The sequence below is a fragment of the Rhipicephalus sanguineus genome, chromosome 1, assembly GCF_013339695.2.
Source record: "Rhipicephalus sanguineus isolate Rsan-2018 chromosome 1, BIME_Rsan_1.4, whole genome shotgun sequence".
NCBI lineage: Eukaryota > Metazoa > Arthropoda > Arachnida > Ixodida > Ixodidae > Rhipicephalus > Rhipicephalus sanguineus.
The window spans coordinates 336,847,463-336,868,118 of NC_051176.1; the positions used below are offsets into that span (position 1 = coordinate 336,847,463).

Below are 20,656 nucleotides of genomic sequence, written 5' to 3' on the forward strand. Positions count from 1 at the left end.
GTTTGCTAGGCAACGAGGGGTAGCCGGTGTCCGAGTAAAGGCGCCAACCTCTCCTTTTCACCATTTCAACGAGAAAACTGAGAGGAATTCAAGCAATGAAATATATTTCATACCTGATAATATTTATTTATTACCATATTCAATCGTTCAGATTATTGTGAATTTGTATGTTCAACCTTCTACTTTTTTCATATTACGCACGCCGAAATGGCGCAGTTTGTTACAAGGGACAGTAGTGGAAGCCTCAGGAATGATTTCGTCTAACTTAGGTTTTCTTATTACGCACACAACACTTCTGATGTTGCAATCTCCCTTTCCTTCTCTTTTTAATATATTTTTTTTTCAATTTCTTTTTTATTTCGAGCGTATTCTTTAGAAAAGCCAATATTAGCTTGAATACCATATCGTTTTTTTTTTTTCGCCGGTAGAACTGGCCCAGCGGGACTACCCATTACGAACGATGTCTCATCAGTTACCAGTTTGCTTATTTCTATCGACATCAAGGTCCAAATGCATTGCAGGGAGAGGTGGCTAAATAAACGAAAATATATGCATTAAAAGTCGACAAAAAGCACGGCACAACTGGTTTAAAGATGTGCGAATACGGGTAATGTGAGCGATGGAGGAAGGAAGGTGGTTCAAGTCAACGCATGTCCTACAAGTGCACAAAAAATGGTTGAATAGGGTCTACTATTGCGAAAAGCTCTCGCGCGGGTTGGTTATTGTCAATGGGAAAGAGCACTTACGGACCACGAGCTCTGTGAATTTGGTCTCTGGGTTTCCGCAACCTTTACTTGCATGCTGGAGTCTATAAGTAATCTACTTCAGCAGTTTCTCTTCATCCCCATGCATGTACTTCAGCGCAAAAAAGTTGAAGCAATTTGAACTAACCGATGGTGCTGTCCTCTGAAACGGTGCTCAACTAGATGATAACAGAAAGATAAAATAATTCACAACTTTGAGCAAAAACTACACACAATAGGAATATTTCTTGATTTTAAGAAAGCGTTTGATTCTATCAAGCATGAAATTCTTCTACAAAAACTTAATGAATACGGTATAAGAGGCTCGTCTCTTAATTTAATAAAAAGTTACCTTTCAAATCGATATCAATATACAGGATATGAAACACTCAAAGTCTCAAATGGGCAAGATAAACTACGGCGCCCCACATGGCTCCATGCTTGGACAGCTTCTGTTTCTCTTCTATATTAATGATATCGTAAATGTACCTTTAACACCAGACATTGTATTGTACGCAGACGAAACTAATGTATTTTTTTCCGGTGAAGATGTGTCTAATATCGAAAAACAAGCAAACTTGTGGCTTGACAATTTGTCTCTATGGTTGCAAACAAATCAGTTAGAATTAAATATTAAGAAAACAAAGTACATTATTTTTCACCCGTGAAACCGTTTTATTTTTCCATAACACGCAGCTCGCATTTACAGGAGTTTTGATTGAGCGTGTTCAGACTCAAAAGTTCCTAGGCGTCATTTTTCACGAAACGCTGAATTGGTCCAATCACATAGATAAACTTCGTACCCAGGTATCACGATCCATTGGTGTAATTGGAAAACTAAGATGCTTACTGCCTCTCTGGGTGACAAAGCAGCTTTACTACATTCTGGTTTATTCGCGCATACATTACTGCGTGCTAATCTGGGGCTCTACAACAAAAACAAATAAAATTGGTCTTGACAAACTGCAAAAAAGAATGCTACGTATCATTCAAAATGTTCCCCGTCGAACGCCTTCTGCTCCACTTTTTCATAAGCACGGAATCCAAAAATTTGAAAACATATTTTATAAAAAGCTCGCGACAGACATCTATAATCAAATAAAAAACGAACGCAGATCAATTTAGGGATGCTTACTCCCGGAAACTACAAACGTATAGCTTTAGAAAAACCACCTATTACAGTGAGAGGATTAGGACGAACTACGGCAAGCAAAAGTTAGCACACCTCATTCCTTCATTTCTAAATTCAAACAGCATGGTTGTCAGCATAGTGAACGAAAGTCGTTCGACAACAGCTTTCAAAAAAAAAAAAAAACGATACACGCTTATCTACTCTCGCTTCAAACATGATACGTCTGTTTTGTTCTTCTTTGTAAGATTGAGCATCTCGTGTGCTGTCTAGGAAATGTAATGCCCCTTAAATTTGTGCAAGCCAGCCACGGTCCTGTTCACTTCGCGACCTGTCACTTGTTAACTGTTCAAAAGTACGACTGTATTATTAAAGTTTTTTTTGTGTGTGTGTAATGAGTGCATGTATAAGTGTCTAAAAATTTATTTTCCTTTCTTCCTCTACACTCTCTTTATTTTCGCTGTATCTCTTTTTTTTTTACAAATCTGTAACTATTGTATTTTCACTGTATTGAATTTGTGTTCATGCTCTAGAGGCATACTGAGTGTTGTGTTATATTGGCCTGGGCGGGGATCGGCGCATTGTCAAGCATTTAGTTGCCTTTTCGCCACCCCTTCCCATTAAACCACTGGATAAAGATGTATGCTTCAATGATGAATAAACTTCAAACTTAAAAAAACACACACACACACACACATGTGTTCTGTGGGATATGCGGTGGGTCCCAGCCAACTGGCCAAGCCGGTCTTACAACCATTCATCTGAACTTCTACATGCCAGCGTATGACCTCGGAGTCCGAAGTCTCTCTTCTTTGTCTTGGTGTGCCTACTAGTGTGGACAAAGGGGTGGCTTCCTGCCTGCCCTGTCAACACTGGGAACCCTCGTTGTCTGATCACATCAGGCTGCTGGAGCTCGTTCCGTGCCCTTTTGCGCACATTATGGTTGTAGACTTGTGCTATCCTGTATCTCTCGTTACGTTGGATCCGGCCGGAATGTTTGAGTCCTCGACAACTTGATTCGCTATGCTTCCCTGGTCTCTTACATCCCCGAAGTTGCTGAATTACTTATGCACAGTATTTTCCTGACACTAGGAAACTCGTCCTACCTAGCACCCGCGATTAATACGTTTCTTTTAAACACACTTTATCAAGCCCCTCCCCTCCTCCCCCCATACCCGACACCTCTGCAAGACCTCACAGACGAACATGCACGAAACGTTATTACCATGTAAGTCAAGCACTTACAAGCGCGAACTGGGACGTAATAACTTGTCACTCTCTTGCTTGCCCCAACGTCATTATTGCACCGTATATTCTCCGACTGCTGTACAGACGTTCTCATTCTGCCCTCCCATCTGATTTTCTTCCGTCTCATTACTATCCAGACAAGCTTATTGCGAACAGTTAGTCTCCGGACCGCTCTCGTTGCCGCCACAAGTCACCCGCATTAATATACAGCATAGCTTGAAAGACGGTCAAGTTCGCCGTGACTCTCGCATTGCTCGACAGTGTTCTGGCTACGAAGTCTTATAACGCCTCCGCGATTACTTCCTCCGTCTGAGGAGTCTCTGAGAAGCCGTCTGGTCAGCCAATATAACGTCCTCGCGCAATATTTCCCCGTAAACTATCTGTACATTGCCCTTCACATAATCTTACGACATCGGAATACTTCATCGGCAGGGCATCGACACGACGACTTAACATTACTCGTTGCATGGCTAGTTGGCTAATATTGCACTAATAAAGATTAATGGGCGCGAAAATAGGGCGCAGGGCCGAGTTAGAAACAGCAAGATAGAGTAAGCCTCTTGGAAGTTAGCGTTTGCCTTGTTTGATTGTTTCTACCGCGATCATCGTTTCCACATTGGGCTCATTAATCGTGATCTGCTCGATGCCACGGCTCTTTCAGTGACGTGCGTTAAGTGCGCGTACAAACCCCAAGCGCAGCTAAAAAGAACTGCACACTACGTACTGGTACCTAAACAGCGAAAGCGGTATAATCATACTGTCTGTGTAACTTTCGGCGGTACCTTAAACACGCCACTCACTTTGTAGGTAATGGACAAACCGTTACGCTTCCAGCATATAACAGAACTTTTTTATCAGCTTACAATATTATATTCTAACACGTTTTCCGCCTGTGTGACCAGTGCATCGAAATTGAAAACCCAGTCAGACGATGCACTTAAGAGACTTAAGGGCAAGTCTATGTCGCAAATAAAAAAAAAATACTAAGCACGCCTGAAGTCAACGACAGAACGAAGGTCGTCCTGCTTATTCGTTGTAAGCTTTAGACTGCGCCGTACAGCCGGTGCGAACTTCTCCACACAACCTAGAATTTTATCTGAAGGCTAAAAAGACAAAGATCTTGATATTTCACTCGTTGTTCCTTATGCACGTACCCTTCCCAACCCTGTCAGACAGCAAAAGACTGCGAACCATACTTAAAGCGATTCCTGGTTCGAGGATTAGCATCGTGTACTTGACTGTCCGTCGCCCGGCATTGGGGAAGCTTAAAATGAATGCAGCAAATTGATGACTTGCTTCACTTGTTTGTGATGTTTGACTGTACAGCTCAATAATGGTAGGCCTACTTTTCTTATAGACTCAACGCACAGCAGCTACTTGGACATGACGTTTGCATCTGTGATTTCGCCAGCCGCGCAGCTAACGTTACTTCGGAGAACAGCGCTCTTAAGAGTAAGCTTTAGCTCCGGGCAGACTACTACCTTCCTATTAAAATACACGTAAAGTGCAAAAACAAGAGCTTTTATTAGGCAATAGCTCGCCTCGCCTCACTGGAAGTTAACTTGTATCAATTAAAAGCGAAATACAAACTCTAGTAATTTTGGAAAAGTTCCCATAAGTTGGCAAGCTTTAAAAGAAAAAAGAACACAGTTCACAAATGGGTAACTCTGCATCAAAATCACATATCGCAGTGCTCTAACCTGTTCTATTAGAGCAGCTAAAACGAAGAAATTTGAAATAATAACGTGCGGCCAACGGGAAGTTGTTAAAGGGTTTCCGAGAGTTTTTACGGAAGTCGCACTCGCGAAGTGGGGGTACATTTCAGAGCGGTACATGATGCACCAATTACCATATCATATCGTAATAGTTGGTTCCAGAGTTAACAACGTGTAATGTTGTTGGAGTGAGCCTTCCGATAAGGGGGCCCGTTTTTTCAGAACTAAGACAAGTCCTCGTGTCGGAACCTTAGAGCCAGTGACACTCCTTGTTGTGAGGCTCGATTCTCATCATTTCAAGCATCCATTTTTCGCCTCAACTTCTTTTTTGTTTAAAATTGAAAACTCAGTACGGTAATGTGACATATTCACTTTGCAATTTTTAACAAACAAAAATAAATAAAAATCTGCTTCTCCAACTCCCTATAGTCGGATACAACCTTAGAAATGTGTGGCATTTGCTCCTCAAAGGCGGATGCACAGAAGCCTGCACCAATGGGCGCGCACTGCACACTGACGTCCAGAGCCGCGTGGCCGATGACTCCGCCATCGGAGAACATTGCCGAGTGCATGAGTGGGACTATTTCTTTAGTCGGCTGCCGCGCTTCGGTCGTGTGGGCGGGACCTCTCCGGACTTCTTAAGTTGTATCCGACTACAGATGTTAGCTTTCTGTTCTTACAAATGTTTCAAACTTCGTCAATGTCGGCACAGGGGTGGTCGAGAAAAACGATTTATCCGTTACCGCGTGTTTAGATGCTAGTTTTGACGGTTTCTCTTAAGCTAATCTTCTTTGTTCGTCAGCCATCTCAACCAACTTTACGTCATTGCTCTTGTGATTTCGCTGTCAAAACCCGGCGCGCGAAAGCGACAAACGCGGACATACAGTTGGAGCGTGGGTCGCTTGCGGCGAATCATATATAAGGGCCGTGAAGGCGACGACGGCATCCATTTGGCTATAGGGAAAACCTTTAGAACACAAACCTACGCCTGACTCAAGATAGCCATCTTTACGCAACCGATAGAACGTCTGGAGACGTAGCCGACTTTCCGGGACCGGCCGGTCTGGCTCACCGACTGCCCGATACCCGGGTGCGCTTAATATCCACCAGAGCGCGACCGGCACCGCGTTGTTTCTTTACATTTTTTTCCCTCCTTAGGTACGATTTCGCACTGCGCGTAATGTTGCGCATGTGTGTATCCACTCCCCTCGATGCCGAATCAACCGTACCCCTGCGAAATGCGGAAGAACGGAACGTTGGTAAAGCGCAAAGAAAGCAAGACATTTAGGTTTATCAATTGTTCGAACGCCTCGCTCGCGAATAAGGGGCTAGGGATCCCTAGTTGGGGATGAGCAGGGGGCTTCAGCTTCGATTCTCTCACTCTGAAACTGTCGGATGTCGAGCTGCGCCCGAGGTACGCTAAAGAACCTATACTTACTATAAGGAGTATAAAGATACTATACGTATACAGTGAAACCTCGGTGATATGAATCTGACGGGACCACCAAAAATATTCGTATCATTCGAAATATGTATCACCAGAAAGCATGGAAAATTAGCATACGACAAAAGAAAGCTGGAGCACATATTCATTTATTGTTTGTCAGGGCTGCGGCAACGTTAGGAAGAATCCTGAATGACTGTCAGTTAAAGTTTGAGATGTCCGCAATCATACCAGCACTCGTAAATATACGGCTCGCACGCGCGCATTTAAATAAAGAACCAGGCGCGTTGTGACCCCCGACACTCGGAGGCCGTGACGCGTCTCTGAAGGTTTATTCTTACCGAAAGTGTTTTTCTTACATCGTGATTCTGACAATCTGGCGTTGTGGCGCGCATGCCCACGCTTGCATTCCCGTGCTCTCACGTGCTTGCCGCGTCTTCCGCGACAGCGCAGACAGCACCTCTTCGAACCTGGGTGGCAGCGAACGTTCGTATCAAACGTCGCTGGGTGAAAATCGGTTCGCAACAACCGTACTCCATTACATTGAGGCCAATGGGCCTTGGCCGGGACCAATGAAAAATTCGTATCACCCCGAAATTCGTATGAGCTGTGATCGTATCCCCGAGGTTTCACTGTATATATATTGATTGTAAAGAATATATAAATGCCAGAAGGGCTATATACATACTATAAAGAATACATGAGGGCCATAAAAGGAAGTGTATGGTGCACGGCATAACGTGCTTCCCTAGTTTAGAAGGCGTCCTAAATTGTAAAAGACTCCTTTTCCATGGAATTCACAAGGGCGTAATGTCAAAAGTGCGCGACCAAGCTGGTCCGACAACCGCTGATGTCCGAACGTCGGTAATGTGCGAAACTTCTAAGGAGGAGTTTAACCACAAGCTCAAAGTGGTTTCTCAAGTAATTTTGAGTGAGTCTTGGCTGCTTCTTTTCCTCACACGGTCAAACATGCAGCAGGACACTGGATCGAGTATACACAACGCCCGCAGATCTGATATTTTCTCGCATAAATGTTCCAAAGTTATCTTCCAATCCATATTTACGGCGGTCGACGTCACTGGAGGGATGTGAGATTTTGGACTAAGGCACTTGCAACTGTCAGCTTGCTTGCGTAGATCGTAGGTCCTCCTGACGTCGCTAATTGAAGCGCTCCGCTAGAAACTGCAGCCGTTCCACATAAGCTGCGTGGACATCAGAAAGAAAAGAAACCGATAAGTTGGTTATTTGAGGAAGCACTCACATCCTAACTGCGACTGTCGCGTGTTTACATTTCGCTCGCTAAACTCTGCTTTCCCATTCCAGATAAACGATAGTTTTCGGTACAGGAAGGAAGAAACAGGAGATATAGGAAATGCAGGTATGTTAACCAGTCTAGAAGTACTGGTATGCTACCTTAGACTGGTGATCGAGAAGTTTGAATGTTAGAGGTAGAAAAAGAGGGAGAGGGGAGCACACAAACAAACAAACAAACAAACAAACAAACAAACAAACAAACACACACACACACACACACACACACACACACACACACACACACACACACACACACACACACACACACACACACACACACACACACACACACACACACACACACACACACACACACGCGCGCGCGCGCGCGCGCGCGCCTCGCAGTCGCAATATCGCATTAGTCCATAAACGCGGGTGCATGAATTGTAACAATGCCATTCGCCACCTTCGTCCGCGATGACTTCCGAGGACAACATACCAAAATGGTTACTGCCGTCATTGGTTTGTGGTCAAGTCGATCATAAGCGACTGTGAGTGTTTGTCTCTGCACATTGTAGCGAGGACAGTCGCACAAGACATGTTGTAATGTCTCCTCACTACCGCAGTTGTCACAGAGAGGGTTGTCGGCCATTCCGATACGAAAGAAAAATGAATTCGTGAATGCCACTCTTACCCATGATCGTCAAAGCAGATTGGCCTCTTTACGATGCAGTCCAGCAGGCATCTGAAAACGAAGTAAAGTGTTCGGGTAGTGGCAGTGTTGGTTGTTCAGCCTACTTGCTGTATGCCGAGTGAAGTCCTTAATTTCTTGTGCGATCGCTCGAAGTTGGCTAACAGCGTTAGTCCACGGTAAGGGTACTGTCTCTACCTTGTCGCCTTGATGAGACGATCGAGCGGCATTGTCGGCGTGTTCATTACCTATCACACCGCATTGACTTGGCAGCCACTAAAATGTTACGTGGTGTCCTTTGTCGAATGAAGTATGGAGGAGATGCCTAATCTTGAAAACCAATTGTTCGTATGGCCTGTGCTGCAGGGGTGATAGCAAAGATTGCAGGGCTGCCTTCGAATCGCTGGATATCGACCATCGTTGAGGTTGTCTCTGATTTACTAACCAAAGTGCAGCGCGAAGAGTGGCAAGTTCCGCAGCCATCGATGTCGTTGGGCGGTATGTCATGAAAGTGAGGCTAATATCTCTCGCTGGGACAACCACTGCCCCGGACGAACACTAGAGAGTTGTTTAACCATCAGTAGAAACATGTATAGTACGGTCCACTGTTAAAGGGAACACTCGAATGAGCACCTTTCGCATTGCTCGCCCGCTAACTGCAAGTGGATGTGAAAACATTGGTCGTGCATTGCTCTAGCCTGTCAAAAGGGGTCAGAACTTTCAACCACAGGTGGTCTTATGCAAATCTAAGCCAGTATGCTTTTTCAAGAGATCGAAATCCGGACATGCCCTGCACGCAAGTGTTCCCTGTAACAGTGTACCCGCCTGTACGTGATCGGCATACGTCTCGTAGAAAAGAAGCAGGGAAAAGAAGCATCACTAGTGCTTTTCCAGCGGTGGTGATGAGAGCTAGTTTTTTTTTCTGATTCCTGGTACACTGAGGTGCACTTCAAGTGTGGCCTCTAAGCCAACGATTACTCCTTGGTGCTTCATTTCGGCACAACAATGACATATATATTTGGGGCATCAACAACCAGTTGTATAACAGTCACAAAATAGACACGCTTTGCGGACAGAAAGCAGTTTGTTGTCTTGTTTACAGGCAATCATGGAGGCTAGGAATCGTACAAGGCACAAAGCGATCTTTGGTCAGCTGCCAGCTCGTAAAGAGATCACGTGCGACGTGACGCCAGCAGGCAGAAAAAGAGTGTTCCACACTCGCCACCATGGCTGCGATGGGCGCTGACTCACACTCCTAAGTTTAAATGCACATATATACCCCATAAAGTGGACGGGAGGATGACCGCCGCCGTAGCTCAGTGGTAGAGCATCGGACGCGTTATTAGAAGGTCGCAGGTTCGGTCCCTGCCAGCGGCAAGTTATCTTTTCGTCCACTTTACTTTCTTTACATTTATATCCTAATTACTACAAATAACATCCCCTATACTTTCCCTGGCATTATTGTCTGTTAGCTCTCTCATATATATATACATAAAGGAAAGAAGATGACTTTTAAGGGCTCGTTTATTCTTTGTTAGACACAATATTAATTAGAAATAACAGACAATAATGTCAAAGAAAGTATTGGTGATGTTATTTGTAATAATTGGGATATAAATGCGAAGAAAGTAAAGTGGACGAAACGATAACTTGCCACCGGCAGGGATATATATATATATATATATATATATATATATATATATATATATATATATATATATATATATATATATATATATATATATATATATATGCAACTTGCTATATTTTATACTCAGTGCCTCACAACGGCAACGGTTTCAGTGAGCTGGAAAAATGCCAACATTATAATAATACACAAGAAGGGAGGCATAAAAGAGCTAACGAACTATAGGCCCATTAGCTTACTTTCGATGATGTACAAAATATTTACAGAGGTAATTTCAAACCTGATAAGAGAAACACCTGACTTCAACCAACCTAAAGAACAAGCCGGATTCAGGAAAGGCTCACATTCATGTGACAAATCAGGTAATGGAGAAAGCTGCTGAATACAACAAACCTGTTTATTTAGCTTTCATAGACTTGGAAAATGCATTCGACTCAGCAGAGATATCTGCGGTTTTAAAAACACTAAGTCGACAAGGAGTACCCAAATCCTATGTCAATACTTAAGCCGACATCTACGAAAACCCCACAGGTGCCTTAATTCTCCACAACAAAAGCGATAAAACTGCGATGAGCAAAGAAGTCAGACAAAGAGATACGATTATCCCCAATGTTGTTCACCGCATGATTGGAGGAATTGTTTAAACAGCTAGACTGAGAAGAAACAGGAATCAAGGTTAACGGAGAATGGCTCAACAACCTACGATTTGCAGATGACATAGTGCTCTTCAGTAACGATAGCAGCGAATTGGGAGAAAAAAATGATTGAGGAATTAAACCGAGAAAGTATTAAAGTAGGCCACAAAATGAATATGGCGAAGACGAAGATAACCTTAAATAGCTTGGCGAAACAGAAACAGTTTAAGATCGAAAACCATACATTGGAGTGTATACACGAATATGTATCCCTACAACTATTCACAGGAGAACCTAATCACAAAAAAAGAAATTCACCGAGGAATACGAATGGGCTGGAGCGCATTCGGCAGGTACTCCCAAATATTTTCAGGAAACCTGCCCTTGTCATTAAAGCAAAAAGTGTACAACCACTGCATACGGCCAGTTCCAACATATGGAGCTGAAACACGGAGAACAACAAAACAGCTAGAGAAAAAGCTGAGTACCACGCATCGCGCAATGGAACGTAAAATGATAGGAATAACATTAAAAGATCGGCGGACGGCAGAATGGATAAGAGAACAGGCAGGAGTTGCAGATATCCCAGTTGACATCGAGCGAAAGAAATGGACCTGGGCTGGCCACGTGATTCGTAGAACAGACAACCGGTGGACAGTAAGAGCAACAGAATGGGGTGCCAAGGGATGGGAAACACAGTATGTAGGAAGGTCGAGAGTTAGATGGCATGACTAAATTCGGACGTTCGCAGGGATAAAATGCAATCAGCTCGCACGGGATAGGGTAAACTGGAAATCACTGCGAGGGGCCTTCGTCATGCAGTGTACTAAAACAGGCTACTGCTTTAATATATACGTGCTCTGTCCCCGACCGAGTGGCTTAAAACAACCGTGTATGTCAAATTATGCGGCAGACTCGACTCTTTGCTTCCAGAAAGGGGACGTCTTGTTAACTCAATTTATAGTTAAGCAATACTCCATGATACGGCGCCGTTTTGCGATTTTCAACGTCCCGATGAGGCACGTGCGCGCGATATGAGCGACGTTCGAGGGTTCTTTTTTTTTTTCTAGGCCTGAGAAGTAAAACAGATGCGCTGCGGCGTGCAACGGGTCTACTTAATCTGCGAAGTTTACGCTCGTAAACTTTCATAACACCACCACTACTACATATATACATATCACATTTCCTTTGCATTCATGTGAAAAAAAAACGAAACATAAATGCTCCACGAGCAGCTATAACTTTTAAGCAAGCAAGACACACATGACACGTAAGCTTCGTGAGTCAAAGCAGGCTTCATATGTTTCAATTTAGCGTCAGATAAGGTACACTTTATACGGTTCTCGCGCGGATCGTTGCTGCTACTTATTTCGCGAAAGGCATGCATGTAGCATACCATATATTTCATCGGCGAACCGGTATACAGCGCGCAGACAATAAGGCGCGCGGCGTATAGCGACAGGCAAAAAGAAAGGTAAAGCGATGTTTACCGGGATTTTCAAGGTACATCGCTCCCAGCGGACAGTTTATCTTCGTCAGTGTCCCGAATGTCTGAGGCGCCCGCTGCGTTCACGCCAGGCGGCGCTAGAAATCGATGTCCCGTGCCTCTTTCTTCACTTCCACGATGCTCTCAGTATCAGCCTCGAAGAATAATAAACGGGCACGAAAGAAGGTTCCTCAGGCGAGGTAACAAAGGACCGGTGGTCTGCAGCGCACTGGGGGCATTGTCACACGGCTTCCCATCGTGGTCTTTGCACATCGCATTTTAAAAGGGACTGCCCGCTTTCACATTACAGTCTGTTTAGGCAGGAGCTGCTTCGGGGAGCAGGCCATAATAAGATGCGACTTTTGGGTGGGGATAAGTGGGCGTGCAGGTTCTTCGCCATAGTGTAGCCGTGTCTAGTCACTTGGCTTCGCAGAGCACACACTAAGCATGTGCTTCGCGATGCATATAAAAAGTTTATATTCTCGGATTTTGCGTGCCAAAAGCACGATATGATTATGAGACTGCTGAAGGGAAGGGGGGAAGGGGGGGGGGGGCTCTGGGTGAATTTCGGGCACCGGTGGTTCGTTAGCGTGTACCTAAATCTAAGTACATGGATGTTACCCCCATCGAAATGCAGAAGCTATAGGTGAGGAATCGATTTTGCGGCCTCGAGCTCAGCAGCGCAACAGCTTAGCCTGCTAAGGGACCACTTTGGGTCATGAGCATGCACCAACATTAGTGATGAGCGCCGTCGGAAACACCACAACGATGACGTAGTGTTTAAAATTTACGGTTTAGTTTGTAATACACCGCTTTACTAAGGATTCTCCATTAACTCGTATCCCTAACTCTTCCCAATCTAGGGCCCTGAAGACCTCCTGTAAGCATGCGGTGAATAGCATTTGGGAGATCGTGTCTCCCTGCCTTACACCCTTCTTTATTGGAATTTTGTCGCTTTAATAATGGAGGACTACGGTGGCTGTGGAGCCGCTGTAGATTTCTTCCAGTATGTTTATATATATGGTTCGTTTTGACAACCTGATTCCGCAGTGCACCGCCAAGGTGGTCTAGTGGTTATGGCGATCGACTGCTGGTCCGAAGGTCGCGGGATCGAATCCCGGACGCGGCGGCTGCATTTTTGATGGAGGCGAAAATGTTTGAGGCCCGTGTACTTAGATTTAGATGCACGTTAAAGAACCCCAGGTGGTCGAAATTTCCGGGGCCGTCCACTGCGGCGTCCCTCATAATCATATCGTGGTTTTGTGACGTTAAACCCCAGATATTATATTATTTATTATCTGATTCCGCAGTGCCTGCATTTCTGATGAGTAACTCAGGGCACGAATTGCAACTCATGATTACTGAACTAGACAAGGAAAGCAGAACGGTGGGTCTGAAAATTAATATGCAGAAAACTAAAATAATGTAAAACATTCTCGGAAGAGAGCAGAGCTTTGCGATAGGTAGCGAGGCACTGGAATTTGTAAAGGAATACGTCTACTTAGTACAGGTAGTAACCGCGGAGCCGAACCATGAGACCGAGTAGGAGAATAAGGATGGGATTGTGCACATTCGGCAAGCATTCTCAAATCATGAATGGCAGTTTACCGCTATCACTCAAGAGGAAGGTACATAACAGCTGCATCTTACCGGTACTTACTTACGGAGCAAAAACCTGGAGGCTTACAAAGAGGGTTCCACTTCAACTGGGGACGGCGCAGTGAGCAATGGAAAGGAAAATGATAGGCGTAACCTTAAGGGACAAGAAGAGAGCAGAGGGTGTCAGGGAACAAACGGGTGTTATGTACATCTTAGTCGAAATCAAGAAGAAGAAATGGACATGGGCAGGGCATGTAGCGCGTGGACAAGATAAACGCTGGTCATTAAGGGTAACTGACTGGATTCCAAGAGAAGGCAAACGCGCGAGGTGGAGACAGAAAGTTAGGTGGGCACAGAAGAAGTTTGCGGGTATAACGTGGCAGCAGCTAGTACGTGACCGGGTTGATTGGCGGAACATGGGAGAGGCCTTTGCCCTGCAGTGGGCTCAGTCAGGCTGATGATGATGATGATGATGATGATGATGATGATGATGATGACGACGACGACACCGCTTTACATTGTCCTTGAAGTAATCAGTGCGGTCGGATAGTTTGACGACCACCCACGCATACCTTTCACTGGAGGCCTGGAGTATCAACGGCATATTCTTGACAGAGCGGACGGTGATGGCTTTTAATTGCATCGCACACACGAACAACGTATTAGCACACCGACTTGTCGTCAGCAGGAGGAACTAAAGCCCTTGAAAGAAGATCTGTCGTTCCCTATGGTTGAAGTCAATTTTTATGCGAACTGCTACGCATCCCCCATTTTGCCCCTAAGTATAGGGGGCAAGAGGGGAGGCCATGCACGTACATGGTGCTAGCGAGCCCTTGCCACTTCCTATCCACACCGTAGCATAGCAGCGCTGAAACACTGGTATGCTTCAGACGTCGGCGCATAATTGTAATAGAACACTAAAACTACACGTAGGTTTTAGACGATACAGGCGGAGGTGGGGTTTGGAAAATGGGGGGAATAAGGTAATACTATTGCTGTCGTCGGGCAGTGTCGACTCCGTATATGCCTCTGCAGGTCAGCGCCCCCCATGGACCATTCCTCAGTGAAACGCACCCGTACACACTTATTACTTAATATGCTTACCTACTTAATATGCTTATTACGAAATTGACACTATGAACCAATGAAGGAACGCCCATAAAGTTGTTGGAATGACTTTACCTGCACCCCTCTTTGTTGCTCTTCCATGTGAGTTTATACGGGCACGGCGTATACGTACAATTGGCGTATATGTGCATGTGGTTCAACTAAAAGATGTAGACATTGGAAATATTTACTGTGGCCTACAAACGTTCTACATTAAGGCGAATACACCAGCTTAAGGCAAGGACACCAGACTAAAAGCGCTTTGCAACGCTCGTATAATTGGGCGCGTGTTGAGCACATATGACACAGCAGACTTATACACCACGAGACTATATGTTTTAAAAATTACGTAGTTTCACATTACAAAGTAACTAACTTTGGCCTTGAGAGAGACGCGCACAAGCAGGCACGCAAGCGCGTGCACCGTATAGTTTTGTGCTTATTTAAAGGCAGGGAAGCAAAACATACGCAAGTGTCGCGGTATTCATTTTCCGCGATGCTTATGATGCACGCATTGCGTTCTGTTATGTTTGTTACGTGCTTACGTTTATGCATACAAGCGAATGCAGTTCCCCTTGCGTCTTTTAGTTTGCGCTCTTCTTAAGCGCCGCAACCGTCGCCTCGCTTCTCGCGTTCTCTCTCATGTTGTCGAGACAAAAACTGCTCTCGAATACATTGTTATACTTTCGCCTCGCATCAGTCCAAGACGCGTCTGTTTCATCTGTTTCAATTTCAACCAAAACAACGCGTCCTTTTGCCTTCGGTGTCTTGGCATGCAGACGACGTCATTGTTTGTACCGCGGAAAGAGCGGCCTGCGAACAAAAGCCTGTCACGACCGCTTGCTTTTACCGGAGAAGCCAGACAGTGTACGTAGCTTTCGCAAGCTGCCTTTGTCATTGCAAGTGACAGCATCGGACGCTTGTCGGAGCATCACAACGCGATAGCAAAACGATGAAGCGTTTTTCTCACGCCCCTAAAGAAATAAGGAGACAATCTTTGTGTCACGGTCCTCCATACGCCACTTTGCGCGCTTCCAAGGAAAAGATAGATAGATAGATAGATAGATAGATAGATAGATAGATAGATAGATAGATAGATAGATAGATAGATAGATAGATAGATAGATAGATAGATAGATAGATAGATAGATAGATAGATAGATAGATTAGAGAAGGAAGGAAAGACGGCAAGTCAAGGAGATGCAAGTCAGGTTTGCGACCCTGCATTGTGAAAAAGAAGTAAAGCGTCAAAAGAGAGACCGAAAGAACAGGGCTGGCGCGCATGCTTGAAGGTACTGGAGATAAATGCCCAGCCAAGAGATGCCCATCATGGTGCACCAGACGACAAAGGTGATGCGTGAAATGCGTTTCAATATCAGACAAGTCACGGCATTCGGAATACACAGTAACAACATGTATTTGGTTCAAGCCCACCATCCCGTAGGAAGTCTTAACAGCGTCTTGTAAGCTCGCAAATCTTTAGCATGGTCACTCCCAGGTCCAGGAATATCTTGCATATCACAGGTGATGCTAGGTAAACGTAATGTAAAGCCGTTTCGAGAACTCCTTTCACGGCCGCTGTGCGGACCCTGTGCAGCGCACAAAGGAAGCGTTATATAATTCATTCCGCACCTCACCATAGACAAGGGCGATCGTGTCGGTTTGATGGTGATTTATAAGCTGTTTTATATGTGAGCAATATTTCCCCGGATCAGGCTCATAGCGCCTCTCGAAACGTTCGATCTCGGGCCTATGCCGGCCGATGCGTGCAGACTGCGCGATTCGAGAATGCGTCGCGAGAGGGCGCGCCAAGTGCGAAAGCAGCGCGCTCCGACCATGCCCAAGAGACCAGCTCGAAAAATGCGGGCAGCTCGTTTTCTGTCGCCAAAGGGAAAAGTAAAGAAAGAAAGAATATAAGAGAAGGACCTTCCGAAAACAAAACTTTCTCTCGGTAAGAGGCCACCACCGCGAACACTAAAACGACCTCTGCCATCTTGCTCCCTTCTGCGTCTCGTCTCGAGGTCGTTCGTGAAAAAGAGAACCGAGTCAGCTAAAAAGAAAAAAGAAAAATATTTCATAACTCTTTCGAACAAAACGCATTTGTCCAGTGGCGTGTTCTTTGCCGCTCTTTCCTTTTTGTACGTGCTGGTACAGTACTACGCGATAAGCGCTCCCGAAGCGGAAAGAAAACTCCTCGTGATCAGCCTGACAAGCGAAGCCGCGGGTGCATGAGCGCGCCCACTTGGTTGACAGAGTGCCGTTACTTTTTTTTCGTCGCAATCTATTATTTCTTCTTTTCGCCTACGCACTCAGTATGCTTCCGTGCCCCCCCCCCCACGCACACTTTATTTATTTTTGTCTTTACACTTCTTCCCTTCACGCATGTCTTGTTTGCGTCACTGGCTTGACAGCAAATAAGAATCGCAAATGACGCGCGATGTGCGGGGCAAAGAAAATGTCTGCAAGTGGCTGGATATACTAAAACAGCAGCCACGAGCACTCTCCCCTTGCCATCCCCTATCTTAATAACAAAAAAAAAGAAATAAAAGCAAGAAAAAAGAAACAACTACTGCGAAAGCAAGACACGATCTATGTTTGGCGTAAAACGTAACAAATTTTTGACGTGTTTCATTCGTCGTTGTGTATGATGATAACAACTTTCTGGTCTCTTTTTTTTTCCTTTCCTAGCTGCCTTTACACTCGCGCTGACGTGACTAAGCGCGAAGTGCGCGTGGTGAGAAATGCGTGTCCCGATAGATGCGCGAGTATGCGCTGTCGCAGCGATTTTACTTGTGCGAACGCAAAATATCAGAGCGGAAACTGGCGAAAAAAAAATGTATGGAAGCCCGAACACAATGCACAGGAATCAATAAAAGCAACAGCTGTGCGAGAAGAAGAAAGATTTGGTTTAGGCAAACTTCGCTTAGACGAAAACAACGACAACAACAGCAGCAACATGTATGAGAGCGAGAATGCCCTTAGGCTTCTTGCCGACTTCGCAAGCAGGAATAGCGATAGGAAAAAAAAAACTAAACAAAAAAACCAAACAAACTGCACGAGAAAGCGTTTATGACGAATGATGCGAGAAGCGCAAAACGCGGAAATATACGCGGGGTCCTGGCATTATAAGGAGGCCGTTGTCATGAGCGTTGTCGAGGGCTTGGTGGTACCAAGGGGCACCAGCGGAGTACGTCGAGCGCGACAGGAGCAACGCGAGTCCAAGAAAAATATCAAGAACGAGAAAGGAAAGCAAGAAGATAGTGGAGAAATGTTGGCCTATAAAAGCAACAAACCAAGAAACGTGTCGTCCGGCTCGGCGGAGGCGGCGAAGGGTTGTGGAAGAAAATGCGCATCTCGTTTGCATGTGTTCTTCGCCGCTGGACGGTTTTACTGGAAACTACGCAGCGCCGCGACAAGCCGCCCCACGCCAGCGAGAAAACGTCAAGCTCATCGCTCAGCGTCGTTCTTTCCCGATTCATGCGCGCCGACACACACACACGCGCAAAGAAAAAGCGAAGAAAAAAAAATAAATTAGGACGACCGGTTAAAAAACAACGCGGTTAAACGTACATGGGGGCCCTAAAATCCGGAGATTTGCGTATGGTAGATGGCGACGTTAAGCTTTGCCGCAGCACTAGGTTGCTTAGTGGGAAAAGTTCGCGCGGCACCCAAGAAGTGACGGAGGATGGTTGCCGGGCCGAAAGGAATCCGGAGAGCTTGAAGTACATCACGCCGAAATAAAACAGCGTATGAAAGAATATAGTGCATTAAAAAAAAGCACAAGCCAGGACAAATTAAGCGATGTAACTCCATCAAAAGAGAAAGCGAACGATGCTGTGTGTCGCGCGTATGACATCAAAAGGCGCGTTACGGAAAAAACAGCAACGAAGAAAATAACCATTCCGCTCAGTGCGCCTATTTTGCATGCGTTTAAATGGGAGTGGAAAGAGAACATAAAATGCAGTGAGCTATACTTTCTTCGCCGATCGCAGCGGGGATGGAGGGCAAATGAGCCGCGCTCATGTATCTGCGTGACGACAGCACGAGGCTTCGTGAACCGAGGGTGCGTGCGTAGATTGCCAAAAAAGCCTTGCGCCGTAAATAGCTGGCCTTGATGGGGGCGAATGCATTGTCGCCGCTGACGTCACTGATATCGTGTTGACGTAGGCGATGCGCCATTTCGCATCATGGTGGGTCCTTGGTGGGTCGTCACAGCTTCGTCGTGGTCGCGCTCCTACAGCTGATGGCCCATACAATACCCGCGACTTTCATTAGGCGCGTTCCACGGCATTCGTTGGCCCCCCTAGTTTCTTAAGCTATCGTTCGTACTCAAAAGAGAGTGATTATATTACATTTAAATGATGGTTCGAACCCAACTTGTGAAAGTGGTTAAGCCGAAGCCCGATCGGTCACGGTTAGGCTGACAGCGTGCAAGCTTCGTAAGCAAAGATTCATGCTAAGTTGAGGATGCCGCTTCAGATGGCAGCACTAATTCGTAGCACTTCTCTGCACTTAAGATATATCTATCAGGCTGTCTAACCGGAAAAAATACGGGCTAGATCGGGTTCGGGTTCCTCGCGCTCCATTTCGCTCAGTTTTAATTGCGAAAAGAAGTAGCGCTTCGGGAACCGGTTCACAACCGGCTTGCGAACTGGCTCGGCAAAATAAACTTTAGCTTCAACACGTTAATTTGCACAGCGCTATCCACTTGAATGTGCAAAGGTCCAGGCAGAATTGCTCAAATGAACGCGCTCATAAGTTCACCAGGACTTGCATTCTGTTATTTTCCGCTTATTTTCTTTTCGTTCCCAATCATACTGTCACGCGGTAGTGACAGTGCAGAATGCGGCAGTCACGCTGGTAGGAACGAAGCTCTTTATCGGGCTAACTAGTGCCCAAAAAATTAAGCAACTGAAAGTATGTACAAGCAACACACGCTTAGCGGCGATCACAGTCGTCGGCCGTCGGTAATCTGCTCGCCTGCTGAATTCGTCAGCGTTTATACATCGCTTATTGGACCTTCCGGCGTTATCGCTGGTGCTCGCTTTAACTCTAGATTCTAGAGTCTAGAATATACTTGGTTACCCGTGTCCTGCGCGTAACCTTGACAGAACAATGTGAAACAATCGCGAAGTTTCCAAACATTGCTGCTCGGCCTGCGAAGAGTGGTGGTAACAGGCTTTTGTGGGTGAAGCCCCATCAGAGTGCATTAAAAGAAATAAGCGCGCGTGGCAATACAGTGCGCAGAGTGCGTGGAACGTCCGCGAGCTTTGTCAGAAGATGCAAGAAGCCGTTCCGTTGGCAAAATGGAAACAGTGAGCGATGGTTTTGTGTAGTTGTCAATGAAGTTAAGTGAACAAAATTAATAATGACTGTTGGGGTTTTACGTGCCAAAACCACGATATGATTATGAGGGACGCCGTAGTGGAGACCTCGGGGAATTTTGATCATCTGGTATTCTTGAACGTGCACTGACACCGCACACTACACGGGCCTCTAGCATTTCGCCTCCAACGAGATGCGGGCGCCACGGCAGGGATTCGATCCCACGACCTTCGGGACAGCAGTCGAGCACCATAATCGCTAGACCCCAGTGGCGGGTTAAGTGAAAATAGCTAAAGCAGATATATTCATAACCACGGCCATCTTTAAAGCACTGCGTTGCATGGCGAGCGTGCGTGGCCTTTCGACACGTCCACTCCTGAACATTCCCGCTTTTTTTTTTCTGTTGCTAATCATAATGAGGATGGCTAAATCAGTACATATTTACACGGACCGTTGAATACCGGTTCAAATGAAATGAAATCAAAAGTTTCGTAGAGTCAATTCGGCAACAAAAATATTTACATAATTTCATACATGTGCAACACATGTGACTCGGCAGGATTACATTTTTCAGGAGCAGCGCCTCATAGATGCATCTAGTTTGGAGTGCAATACTCGATGAGTTAAAGGCT

The 20,656-nt window shown here is 45.5% G+C and overlaps 1 protein-coding gene across 1 annotated transcript in view; it reads left to right on the forward strand.

The window, feature by feature from the left end:
* LOC119379583 (nose resistant to fluoxetine protein 6) overlaps positions 1-20,656 on the forward strand; it is a 274,495-nt gene that overhangs the window by 156,909 nt on the left and 96,930 nt on the right. The gene's annotated exons all lie outside the window — the stretch shown is intronic.